Genomic DNA, 13,570 nt, shown 5'->3' with positions numbered 1-13,570 from the left:
TTGAGGAACTTTCTGATACCAGTTAAATTGTTCATTCCATATTCCAGTTTCTGTTCCTAACCAGTGCATACTTCTATATTTGTTGAAAAATTCCTTAACTTGGTTTTCAATTTTTTTTCTGATTATATTTGCTTTGGAGAGCGTCTACAACCATATTCTGATATGAATATTAGTAATTCTGGAATGATAGAAATTATACCTGGAAGGAAACTTAGAGAAAATTTAAATTATAGAAATGAGTAAATCAAGGTTCAGAAACATGAAATGACTTTTTTGTGAAGACAGGTGTAGTGGAGTGCTCTCACAGCTAGAGAGCACTGGATTTGAAATTAGGAAGACCTGAATTTAAAACTTGCTTTAGACACTTGCTAGTCACAATCATTTAACCTTAAATGAGTTTGTTTGCTCACCTGTGAAATACTTATAATAATAGCACTCCTCACAAGGGTTATTGTGAGAATCATATGATATGTAGAAATAGCACTCAGCAAATCTTGCCACTATTATTGTTACCAAATATCACAATGATAACCGCTCTTAGAAAATTTTGCAAGTGATTCTCTATGGTGGATGATGGTCCAATCAATTCATGAGATTCATTAACATGGTCAAAACAATCTGTGAAGTTTAGTTTGACATGTTATTTCTGATGTGGTCATCTCATTACTCGGGTCAAAACAAAACAAAACAAACAAACAAAAACCATAGTATTTATAGGTATCATTTCCAATTTCAAATAGATTATGAAATGTTTTTTCTTGCACCATTCTTTTAAAAAAGCAATTGATATATTAATCAAAATAAAAATCACATAATCTTCAAGGATTATGGAAGTTTAGTTATTTTGTGAGTTCATTGGAAACAAAACATTATTTTCTTGTTGCTGGTGGTTTTCATATATTTTATTTGTTTTTTTACCCTGAAATATGTAAGCTTCCTTGAAAAAAATTATTTTGATATTTTACCTTTAGGATCATCATGAAGTTCACAATTAAAAGGGAGAATGGAAAAGAGTAGAGAAACACACTTTTCCTTAAACAATAACTTCATCCCTACATAACAGTATATTTCATATGTACTGTTAAACTTTAGTATTTTTTTTTTCTGTCTCGTAGCCCTTAAAATACTTACTATCTAAGAGGCACAGTTTTACAGCAGTGAAACTCTTAAGCAGAGCAATGAGCCAGGGGGAAGGAAATAATTCTCTTTTCCAGGATGTTTTCTAAAAGAATACAAAAAGGAAAAAAAAGAGGGGGAAAAGCAAACGGAGACCAGGGTTGCAGAGAACAGAGCAAGACAAAGAGCAGGAATTTGATTGGAACTGATCCCTTCTAGTTCCCTCCTTTTTGATGCAAACATTGAAGCTCTTTGAGCTGGTGCTATGCACGCAGAGATCACCAGGGTGCAAAGAAGCAGCAGCCTTCGTGGCAGCAATGGCTCCTGCATAAAACACATTACACTTGGACAGGGTTGAATGTTAGAGGGACAGAGTCCAGAGGGATCCACACCCACCCCAAGCCTAGAGATGGCTTCTGCGCCTGCCACCCACAGCTGCTGACCCAAAGTGCACCCCAGTCAACTCGGAGGCGCCCACCTCTTGGGGGCTGGTATGCAAATTAGGTACGTCAGATGGAGGAGGCGTGACATTCCAGGGTTGAGTGGCAGCGGCTCTAGGACGGAAGGGAGGGGGTGAACCAGCTTGGTTCAGTGACTGAGACAAACTGGAGGTGAGAGGAGCTGGTGCTGTCCACGGAGCTGCTGGTGCTGAACCACTGGACGCACTACCTTTTTGGTGCTCCTGAGCCCTAGAGACAACGCCCTCCACCACCCCTAGCAACTCGAGAAACCTATCTTCCTAGAACACCCCGATCAACTTGATAAGGGAAAAAATTGTATCGGACCTGGAAGACTTCTCAGTTCATCACCTGGACGCCCGTTCAGGCGCTTCATCGGGAATTTCTATAGTTTTCGACCAAACTGCTTTAATCTCTTTCCCCCCCAGCAGATACGGTCCGTTGCTTTTTCTTTTTAAATTGTGTTTTATATATGCACGACCATTAGGTGAGACGACAACAAAAAAATTTCCTTGAGGACTTTTATTACTGTTAATATCAGGTAAGTAGAACAATTTTAATGCAAATTACTATATTAAGTGGGGGACAGTCGCTTCAGAATTAAAAAAAAAAAAAAACTGCAAAGTTGTGAACTATAAGTCTTAGTCTTGGATGATTGCAGAGGGAACATTTGGGGAGAATAGTCTTTAGGGATCATCATTATTATCTGCAGCAGCATTATTATTTTTGCTGTTTTAAGAGGATCTAGTGACATTAATCAAACAATGAAAGCTGGGAAGTTCAAAGCTTTCTGCATTTGTAAAGTTACTATCATCATGTTTCCTCTTGCTTTTTAAAGGAAAATATTTGTTGAACACTTCACTATAGCACGAGATAGGCACTGCCCTGGGTAAGCAATGAAGAAAATGTTAGCAAAAGGCATTAAATGAACCATCCAACAAGTTGTTCTAAAGAAATGTCACCTTAAAATGTCATTTATTTCCAGTGGACAAGTTTCTGTCTAACATATATGTGTATATATGTTATCTATATATATGTTATCCATAGCATCTATTTGGAAAGTGCAAGTAAGCACCTGAAAGGTTTTAAAGCTAAGGAAATAGGGTGTATGGGGGGGACATTGCTTATATACTTGACTGGGTGTTTCTGAGTGTGCTGTAAAACAGTAGATCCAAATCAAAACTTGGGGAAACAACCTCTTGAGGACTCCCTACTCCAAGGTCAATGTGTGTTTGAGAGTTGTGGGTTGTTTGTTCTGCTATTGACTGGTGAATGTCAGGCCTTCCCCCTGGCTAGTAGGAAATGTAAATGGGGAGTTCTGATTTAATAATACTGTATTAGGTTGTATTATAGTCACTGCTGCTGCTGGTAATTGAATGGAACTAGGAAGCGTGGGCTGAAAAAAATGTCTCGCTATTTCAGCAGTGTTTAACCTTTTGCATGCTCAATACAGAGCTTATCTCCACTTAGGGGATTTGCTGTGGAAAATGTGTTCCTTTTGTAACTTGGCAGTGTGTTCTGAGTATGTATAGAGCGGATTTCTATTGGGAAAAACACTGAACAGGCAGTTTCATCTAATAGTAAGAGCTCGTATTAAGGATAGAATTAAACCAGAGCCTTCTATTTCTTATTATTATGCATGGCTTTATTTGGTAGGGAAGATGGGTTTGCCTTAGGAATAGAACTCAGTCTACCCATTACCTATTTGTAATTCAGTCATATGAGATTAACTATGGATCATGATTAGAAATAAAACAAGGGTAAAGCAAACAAACTAACAACAACAACAAAAAAAAAAAAAAAAAAAAAAAAAACCTTAAATTTAGCCTATAACAAGACTGGTGATTAAAATTCTCCTTTTGGGTCTTTAAATAACATTTATTTTTTTATGTATGAAATGCATCTGTGTCTGTTCAGTTCTCATTCACATTTCCTTTTCTCAGCATGTCAGAAATATTTGAGTTGAAAGTTAAATTCTGGTGAATTTATAGAGCATCATTGAATCCTGCATTCCAATTGTGTTATTGTTTAGATAGTTAGATGACTCTAATCTTAAAGTCATTTTAAAAATCCTTCTGATTTTTTTCTTTTGTTAACTACACAGACAAACATCTCTGCTGAAGTTCTTTGAGATTCTTTTTACTGAAGTTGGATATTAAGACATGAGTTAAATAATCAATTTAGGTTTATGTATATAGTGGGTATACATTTCCACAGAATTTTAAGTAAAACACTGACATATTTAACTCATTATAATTAAGTAAAGCAAACTACTTTTTCTTAAAGTGCTTTCTGTTATTGTTATAGCTTAATCACAAATAAGAAGAGAGGGGGAAAAACATGGCTAAGTTGGCCTGGAAGTTTTTGGTGAAAATAAAAGGGAATTCTCTTTACCTTTATGCTATCAGAATTTTTTAAAAGTATATACATATAAATATATATACTGAAACAGACTCTACTATGAAACTTTACTTGAAAAATTTCTTATCCTTATTTGGGACTCTAAATCACTTTGTAATGGTGATTTTCACATCAATCCTGTGAGAAATATACTTGGGGGTAATTTCTTAAGTCATCAAAGAAAATAGCTACATTTAAGTAATTCATTTAGTTTATTTAAGTGGTGAATCCTTAATGTCATATCTTGTAGTATTTTTACACATCCAAATATCTTGTCCTGCTAAATAACATCCTGAAATCTTTATTTGAAGTTTGATATTGTCCCAATATATTGCTGATGAAACATTAAAATCAAACTATACTTCTAGAGTTGATGAACTTGTTCAGTGAACTTCACTGATTTATCATCTAATTCACAAAATAAGGAATTGAGGCTTGATTCACATTCACAAACTCAAAACTGAATAGAAAAAATTGTTTCACTGATACAAATTATGAAATGTTCACTTCTTGGACTCTAAATAATATTCAAATATTGTTGTACATCATTACTTTCTTGATACATTTAGTAGGATGAATGATAGTCTAATTTATTTATATATAATTTATTTTCTTAGAAATATGTATCCTTTGGAATTGGAACTTTTTAATGTAAATTTTCAAGATATTTTTATTACCACAATTTTTTCCATCTCCTCTTAGACCAAAGGATCCATGAGGGCAGGAGTCATGTGTTGTATAAGCTAGGTATCTCCCCAAGCCCTTAAAAGTTTTCTATATAGTGGCTTCTAAATACATGTTTATTAAATTGAATTAGATGAATCGGTAGCTTAATTTGTTTCATTATTAAGGTAGTACAGATGTAGATAGTATTTCTTTTTAAATGAAATGCTTATTTTCCAAAATAATTCTGATTTGCTCCAGTTTTTTGTCAGTTTTAGTCCTGACTTGTGAGACAACAGCAAATATGAAACTAAATTTTTCTGTTTGTATTTATTTCCTTACCAATATCATCAAGTCACGAATACTTTCTATGAATATTTGAAAATTCATGAAAGTTCTTTTTGAAAAGACTATATAGAAATTCTTAGTGTTGATTTCTTTTTATATTGTTTTCTTTTTATTCTATTTAGAATGATTCATTAGAAAGAATGTTGGAATTAAAAATCACGGACCTAGATTCAAATCTCATTCTTTCATTTACTACCTATGTGATTTGGGGCAAATCATTTTATCCCTTTGGGCCAACACTTTCCCCATTACCAAAATGAGGGATTTGGTCTTGATAACCACTAAGTTATCTTCTAGTTTTTAATCTATAATTCCATGATCCAAAAATAATATTCAGGACTCACTGTAGTAGTATCTAACAGGTTTGTTATGAGGAAAGGGCTTTGTAAACTCTGAAATGCTACAAAAATGTGAGTTTTTATCACTTTTTATTATAATTATTCAATATGAAATAAATTGATATATTTAAACTAAAAATATTTTACTTTGGATGATCTGTCAGTAGCATATAGTTCAATTATTTAAGTAGGTCCATAGTTTGCAACATAGTTCCCTTGTATTCCTTCATTTTCTAACTACACTAATACACTAATTCAAGCATATTTCATGGATTTAACATGACAAAATTCTGAAGATTCAACAAATTTTGACTACTTTTGGTTCCATAGTAGCACTTATGTCTCTTAGTTCTTATTTTACCAAACAGTCTTAATTACCTATGATTCAACACTTTCAGTGGCCCTTGAGTATTCATCAAGCAGAGATGTGTTGTGATATCCCTTGAGGACTCCTCTTATTTTCCATTTGTCTTTGTTATTTTGAAGCAAGTGAATTGGTCCCTTTGAGCTTTAAATTATCTTGGTATATACTTGGTTAATATTATTATAATTAAAAATTATACCTTTAATACATCGACTCATAGTATTTAATAAAATGAAATCACTATCCATTGTATACATGAAATCCATGTATTCCATTTTGATCTAAGTCATGGCAGACTGCTATAATTAAATGTAGCACAAACATTGAGAGATTGTATTCACAGTGTTTTATGGAGAGTACTATTAAATATCCATGCAGTGGGGAAAACTAGAGTTATGTCTAGTCAGGAGTGTGGGATATTTCCTATATTAGTGATGGTCTATTACATTATTAAAGAATACTACATTCACCTTCCTAATTGTGTTTTATTAAGGCTAGCAACAAACTAGTTTATTAAGTACAGTTTATTTCAATAGAAGGAGCAGATAAGAAGGATGCTAAATAACAGAAGGTATACAGATTGGTATTAAAACATCATGGATAATCAAGAAAATGGATATCCCAGAAAATGGATATCATACTTGCATATAATCAAGAAATTGCTCATTTTATTCTGAAAAATGTAACATTATTTTATTCTGGTAATCAGAGAGAGAGAGACAGACAGACAGACAGAGAGACAGAGACAGAGAGAGAGAGAGATCTGTTGTAACTAAACACATTCTACCAGACTATAATCCTCCTGAAGTTGAAGAATCTTTTTCTTTCTTTCTTTCTTTTTTTTCCTTTCTTTCTTTCTTTTTCTCTTTCTTTCTTTCTTTCTTTTTTCCTTTCTTTCTTTTTCCACCAAGCATACTAAATAGATTTGCATGTATGACAAGTCACATCTCTAAGAATGTGCAAACAAAGTCTGTATCTTAGACCATGGGGCCTATATTTGATTGGTCTCTAGGAATTATTGATTTCCACCAATCCCTTACTCTGTCTAACATGCATGATTGTGTATAACACTTTTCTTCCCTTTAAAAAGTTGTTTAATATAATCAATTAATAGATATTTATTAAGAGCTTGCTATACCCTAGATACGATATAAGCACAATAAATGAAATGATCCCTACTGAGGAAATAACAAGTCACACACACACACACACACACACACACACACACACACACACACACACACTTCAGGGGTATCTAAGTTTCACCAGAATCAGGAGAACTTGAATTCAAATCTGGCTTCAGACACTTCCTAGCTATGTTACCCTGAGCAAATTACTTAACTTGGTTTCCTCCTCTATAAAATGAACTAGAGAAGGACATGGTACTCTAGTATCTTTATTATGAAAATACCAAATGGGGTCACACAGAGTCAGACAAAATCAAAATGAATGCACAACAACAAAATGTATAAAGTATCATCAATATAAAATTAACACAAAGTAGTTAAACACAAAGTTGTTCAGAAGGAAGAGAGAAATTGACTGAGGGAATCAGAAAAGGCTTCATATAAAAGTTGGTATCTGAGGGACACCCCAGAGAAATAGAAAGACTATTTAAGATAATAGTAAGAAAGAGGAGTACTTCCGATATGTGGGCTAGAGAGATAGAGATAGAGATAGAGATATAATTTTGGGGACCCAGAGCTAGGAAACAAATGTTTGAGTCAGTCTTTGACATTAAATAGTTTTCCTACAATAGGCCTTAACATCTCTCAAATTTAGTTTCTTCTTTTTTCAAATGTAGGTAACAGTTGCACTGTCTAACTTATGGAATTGTTTTTGAGGAAAGTACTTTGTCAACTTTAAATTGCTATATTCATATAGTTTATTTATTATTTTGTTGGGAAACAGGTGGTGGATTGCTAGTAGTTATTTATAGCAGTCACAATAGAGTTGTGTAACAGATCAGGTGTAATCTTCACGACTTTTGTTGTCTTGTGTATCTGGTAACAAGAAAATGACAAATATTGAACTATGAACTAGAATTCTGTTTTCTTGTATCCAGGCACTCCTGTACAGTATAATTTAGACATCCAATTAAATTTCTTACCAAATTTTGCTTCTGGGAATTATACTTGTTTGCAAGTTTTCCCTTGGCATTACCCAGCCTAATGTGAATGAGTCCACCAAGTCATTATATCTAAGCAACTAATAATAGAGCAGCAGAATGGCATAATGTAATGAGTACTAATCCTGAAGTTGAGCCTGCCAATGACCAATGTGTCCTGGCATAGGGCATTTTATTTCCCCAATTTTTAATTTTCTTACCTGTAAAGTGAGAATAATAAACCTAAAACTATTTATATCATAGGTTGTTATGATGAAAATCCTCTTTCCTTTTAAAGAACTACAGAAAATTATTGTTTATACTAATAATGTTATTTAATTTACATTTCAAAATAAAAGAAACATTACTTATAAAGTTTTTATTTATATACTTAAAGTGATATTTTATTTAGTCATACACATCACTTGAAAAATTTGGGTGCATACAGTTGATTTGGAAAGATTAAATATGAATGATGACTGGCAATGTTTATACTGATTGTTTGAATTGGGTTGAAGCTCACCATTTATTTGCATTTGAATTTGGTGTCCAGCAGAGCTTTTTAGAAAGACTTTGGAAAACAAAGTACTTGTATACTAAATATAATAAAGTACTTCAGAAGTCATAGAATATATTAGGACAAAGTTCTGAAGCATAATCCCAAGAGTTTTTTTTTTTTGTCCCCATAAGAACACTTTCATTATGAAATACATTTGTCAGAGTAATACAGTCCTCAATTTTATTTTGATGTCAATAAGGCTGCTCATATTTGCTATGTTATAAATAAAATGTTAATAAAGAAATGTTAATAAAGAAAATTTCTTCTAAGAAAAGTTGAGTCAATTACTGTGATTCATTTGTCTATCATAATGAGGTTATATATAAACGGGAAATAGAAACTATGTTAGGTTTGTGATGCTCTCTCTTTTAAATTGAAACAATTCTATAAAAAAAAATAGATGAACAGAGATTTAGAACTTTGATTACTCTAGTATTTAACGATTAAATAATTCCATGGCATATCTCCAAATTCCCATTAAGATTAAGAGGAATCAGGAGAAGTTTCCTGTAGAAAGTAGCATATTAGCTGCTACCCAAAAGAAGCCAGAACAGCCATAGTAAAGCATTGGAGTGAAGTTTAACACAAGGAGAAACAGAAGGAACCTTTACTTACACTACAGACCACTGGGACAGAAAGAGGAAATAGAAAAGGACTTAAGAAGTAAATCATTCATGGAAACTTGAAGGAGTAGTAAACATATGCTAAGTTTTTTTTTTTTTTTCCTTTGAAGTATAGCAGATTTAAAAAAAAAAAAAAAAAAAAAAAAACAACTTATCCTAGTGATAATTTCCCAAAGATTCTAGGAACAGATGTTTTTAGTACTACAATAATGTTTCATAATTCATTCACTAAATACTTAAAACACACACACACACACACACACACACACACACACACACACATTTTTGTGCCCCAATTGCAAAATAGTGTCTTAAAAATAGTAGATGATAAAGAAAGAAATAAAACATAGTGAAATTCAGTCCCTATACTTTTGGAGCTTACAATCAGTTAAAATATTCAAATTAGTGGCTATATTTTCCCCCAATAGATATTTAAAGCAATACATTTAAATTTTACATTTAAAATTTTTATTCATTGATTGTTGCCTTAGTTATAATTTTAATGATATCAAAATATGCCTTCTGTTTTAGCCAATTTCTGGGTCACCTATGTAGTATTCTACCCTTGATATCTTTGGGAGTACTACCCTTGATTTTAGCAAATACTATTGAAGATTCTTAAAACTCTGCTATAATGAAATGACTTTTCTTCTAGTCTTTCTCTTGCTACCCCAAATCATAATTTTGTGTTTAAGCTACTACATTCTTCCTGTGGAGCTCTCTAGTATTAGTATGTTTACTCTTTGATAATATATATGTGTGTATGTATGTATATGTGTGTGCGTGTGTGTGTGTGTGTGTGTGTGTGTGTGTGTGTGTATGGTTATATTTATTTATTTATTTATTTATACACTTGATCTTTTGTTTTCCTTTACACTTATATGGTTTAATGAAATATTCCTGCTTTACCTTTTTAAATAAATTTTGCCTATCAAATGTATTGTCTCCTCACCATTAATTGTGAATATGCAGCTTTTAAAAGTTGTAGTATTTTTCTAAACCATGACTACTGTATTATACTAAAAAGTTTAAAGGTAAAAGGAAAAAAAAATAAAGTATTTTAGAAAATTATTATTTAGAACCATTAGTATGTATATGTACAATGAAAGGAAATGCAATATAAGATAAAGAGTGTTGAATTTGCAGTTAACAGAGACCTAGGTTTAAATCCTGTTATACCTAATGACTGTGTTGCTAACAAATTATTTAACCTCTCTGATGCTGATTTGTTTTGTTGTTCATTCTTCATTCTCATAGATCAATGATATCAGGAGGCTCTTTCCCAAGTTTCAGTTTATCTAAGGCAAATCCATTCAGTAATTAAATTAAATTAAAGGTAATCCATTCAATAGTTAAAGACTGATTAAGAACTGAGGTAAAAGATAGCATAGTTTGCCTTCATAAAAGAATTGTTGTTTGTCTCTCATTTTCCAAGAGGACCAATGATATCAGGAGAGTGATGTCTTGATTTGCAAATGAATTGGATTTATGTGAAGCAGAACTATACTGAGTCATTAGCCTCACTTTTCCCTCTATAGTCATCAGAGTCCAGTGCCTTTACTCTGGACTTTCTCCTGCTATGCCAATCATGACAATCATGACTTATGTTTTAGCAACTAAATTCTTCCTGTGGGAGTCTCCAGTATTAGTAATTAGTATATTAATTAGTTCCACATTAGTATGTGGGAGTCTCCAGTATTAGTATGCTTTGGTAATATATATATACCTTAGCCTTTGTTTTCCCATTCAGCTATACATTTTAATGATCTTGCAATGACTCCGGATGCAATGGGACTTTGGCCTTTTCAAGCTATAGTCTTCCACATAATTTGCTTTACTTGTTAATTGTAAAAATTGCTCTAAGTGACCTCTAAAGTTCTCTCCAACTCTAACTATCTAGCCCTCTACTCTATGGGAAAGCTTCTTCTCTGATTTTCATTTCTTTATATGTAAAATGGGGATTGTACCTATATTGTCCCTCACAAGGATGCTTTGATAGTTAAGTGAGATCATGTATATCAAATGCTGAAAAACCTGGAATCACTATAAAATTCCAAATACCAGTATGTCTACTTCAGAAAATATACTTACAATAGATTTTATTGGTAGAATGTGTTCACTAAATTAGGCTATTTATGTAGACTCCTCTTATTTCCTTGCCCCAAAATACTGGTAGTTCTTTGGTCCCTTGGTAGTATCATCTAAAGGTAGATTGTTGTTGCCATATTCTTCTCTAGCTCATTTTACACATGAGGAATTGAGGTAAACAAGGTTCAGAGACTTTTCATAAGTTTCCCTAAGAACTATTTTTGGATTCTGAGATATTTATTGATGATTACATTTTAAAATATGAATGTAGAAAAAAAAAGAATGCTACTGTAGAAGTAATACTGATTTGGTGTTTGAGTTATGAACCAATCTTAACCCTACCTCTATCATCTCTTATAGCAAGATTCTGACACATTTCTGTGTCACTGTGACCAAGTCATTTAATCTTTCTAGACCTAAGTGTCTTCATATATAAAATGAAAGGATTTGCCTAATGACCTGTGAGTTCCCTTCTGTAGAATTCAATATCTTATGCTAGTGTCTAGAAAAGTTTCCTTCATGGATTATATTCGAAAACTATGAAGAATGATTAATTATATCTTTTTAGTCTTATCAGTATTAATAAATTTAATGTGAATCCACAGGTGTAATGTTTATTGGTACTTATTAGTGTTATACTTATGTATTAATTATTTAGATATAGTCACTTGCTTGTTATGATGTTTTTGCTTCTTTATGAGAAGCTAGCTACATAATCTCTACCCTTTCTTTCTGCTGAGTAGGTTATTGACCTTAGCACAAAGATGACCAAATGATATGGAAAATTCCCCAACTATTTTTGATTGCACTTTCACCTTTACCTTTCTATTTATAGGAAACAGGCTTATTGGCACTTAGTCAACAGTACCTGACCAATGAGTAACTCTGGTTTTATACTGCCTCAGCTACCTACAACTTTATTACCCCAGATGGGGCAAGTAAATGACCATTAACTCTGCTCATATTTAAATATATTGGTCATTGACAATAAGCATTAACTAAAGATTCTCAAGAAAGGTCAAGATATTGATTATCAACTAATAAGGCTTTTTTCTGTGCCATCTGGGTATTTTGCCCAATAAAACCAAGGCCTAAAAAAAGGATATTTCAGCTCATCAGAAAATCTGAGGTCCCATTCAGTAAAGGAGGTCTGATCCCTTTAATGAGTTGTTATTGGAGCTATGTCTCAGTTTCTTTTATTGCAGAGGGAACAATTTTGGATGCCACAAAACAAAACAAAAAAATAAATAAAATTTCTCAAATGTAGATATAAAATGCTGCCAACACTTTATTACTTAGTTTGTAACTCTTTTTTTTTTTTTACATCCCTCCAAATAAGAGAATTTTCTATGGTCAATCTTTAGTTTTCTGTTTCTTTTCTATATTCTCTTTATTCCTAAGAGTTCTCATCCTTTTAGATTCAGCTATTAATTCTGCAATCTTTTTTTTCAAATCTACTATTCATGAACTCCTGGCTTCATAGAATTTCCTTCTGATGCTCTACTATCAATATTCTATATGTTCTATACTGAACTAGCTATTTGTCCCTCAAACTAGTTTCTCTACTCTATATTAGAATTATTGGGTCAACTAGATAGCATAGTGGATAGAATGAAGGACTTGAGTTCAAGTCTGGCCTCAGACACTTAATACTTTGTAATGCTTTCTAGCTGTGTGACCCTGGGCAAGTCATTTAATGGCAATTGCCTCAGGGGGGGAAAAGAATTATAAGACATCAATTATAAAGTTAGAATTCATCTTACAAGTTATATAATCAAATTTCCTTCTTCTTATATGCCATCTTTTCTTTAGTTATACTGAACTCTTCTCAGTGCTTTACACCTTATATCTAGTGAGTCTCCAAATCCTATCAATTTTCTCTTTGAGGAATTTGTCCTTAATTTCTGCTTTCTCTACCTTACTACAGTCTCTCTTATTTCATACTTATATTGCTACAAGAATTTCTTTCCTCCCTGGTCTTTTTGACTTTCCACTATTTTTTTTAAATCTAATCAGTAAACATAGTGAAATAATATAAATTGTCCTTATGTACATTTTTCCATCATAACATAGTCCTCAAAGAAATGAATTAGTAATAGTCTATGCACTGTTGATATAACCTTATTTCCTTATTAATTAATTTCAGTCTATGCTCTCACTCTACTCATGTCCATCTACAAAATTTGAATCATAGCAACACAGACTTGTATCTGGAAAGAACCTAAAACGTCATCTTGTCATGCTGATGATTTTATAGATGAAGAAATTGAGGTCTAGAGAGGTTGGCTTAACCTGTAAGCTCATACAGTGCTAAAGTTTATTTTAGCCTTCTATTCTTCTTAAAACATACATGTCTTTTTTTGTTATCTTGCCATTGGAAGACCCTGTAATTTTTTTTTAAATCAATACCCGCTTTCTTTAAAAAAAAGTTTATATGTGGTGAAATATTTATATCCATACCTTTATTAAGGCACAGTTTTTACAAAGAGGAAAAAATAGTTTGCAA

The 13,570-nt window shown here is 32.5% G+C and overlaps 1 protein-coding gene across 1 annotated transcript in view; it reads left to right on the top strand.

Moving 5' to 3' along the window:
• Positions 1 to 1,676: 1,676 nt before the first annotated feature.
• FSTL5 (follistatin like 5) overlaps positions 1,677 to 13,570 on the top strand; it is a 994,361-nt gene continuing 982,467 nt past the window's right edge. Inside the window, exon 1 of the mRNA XM_051966050.1 lies at positions 1,677 to 2,115. The gene's annotated coding sequence lies outside the window, so the exon portion shown is untranslated. The remainder of the gene's footprint in view (positions 2,116 to 13,570) is intronic.

This window comes from Antechinus flavipes, chromosome 6 (assembly GCF_016432865.1).
Source record: "Antechinus flavipes isolate AdamAnt ecotype Samford, QLD, Australia chromosome 6, AdamAnt_v2, whole genome shotgun sequence".
Lineage (NCBI taxonomy): Eukaryota > Metazoa > Chordata > Mammalia > Dasyuromorphia > Dasyuridae > Antechinus > Antechinus flavipes.
This window is presented reverse-complemented; position numbering and strand designations above follow the sequence as displayed.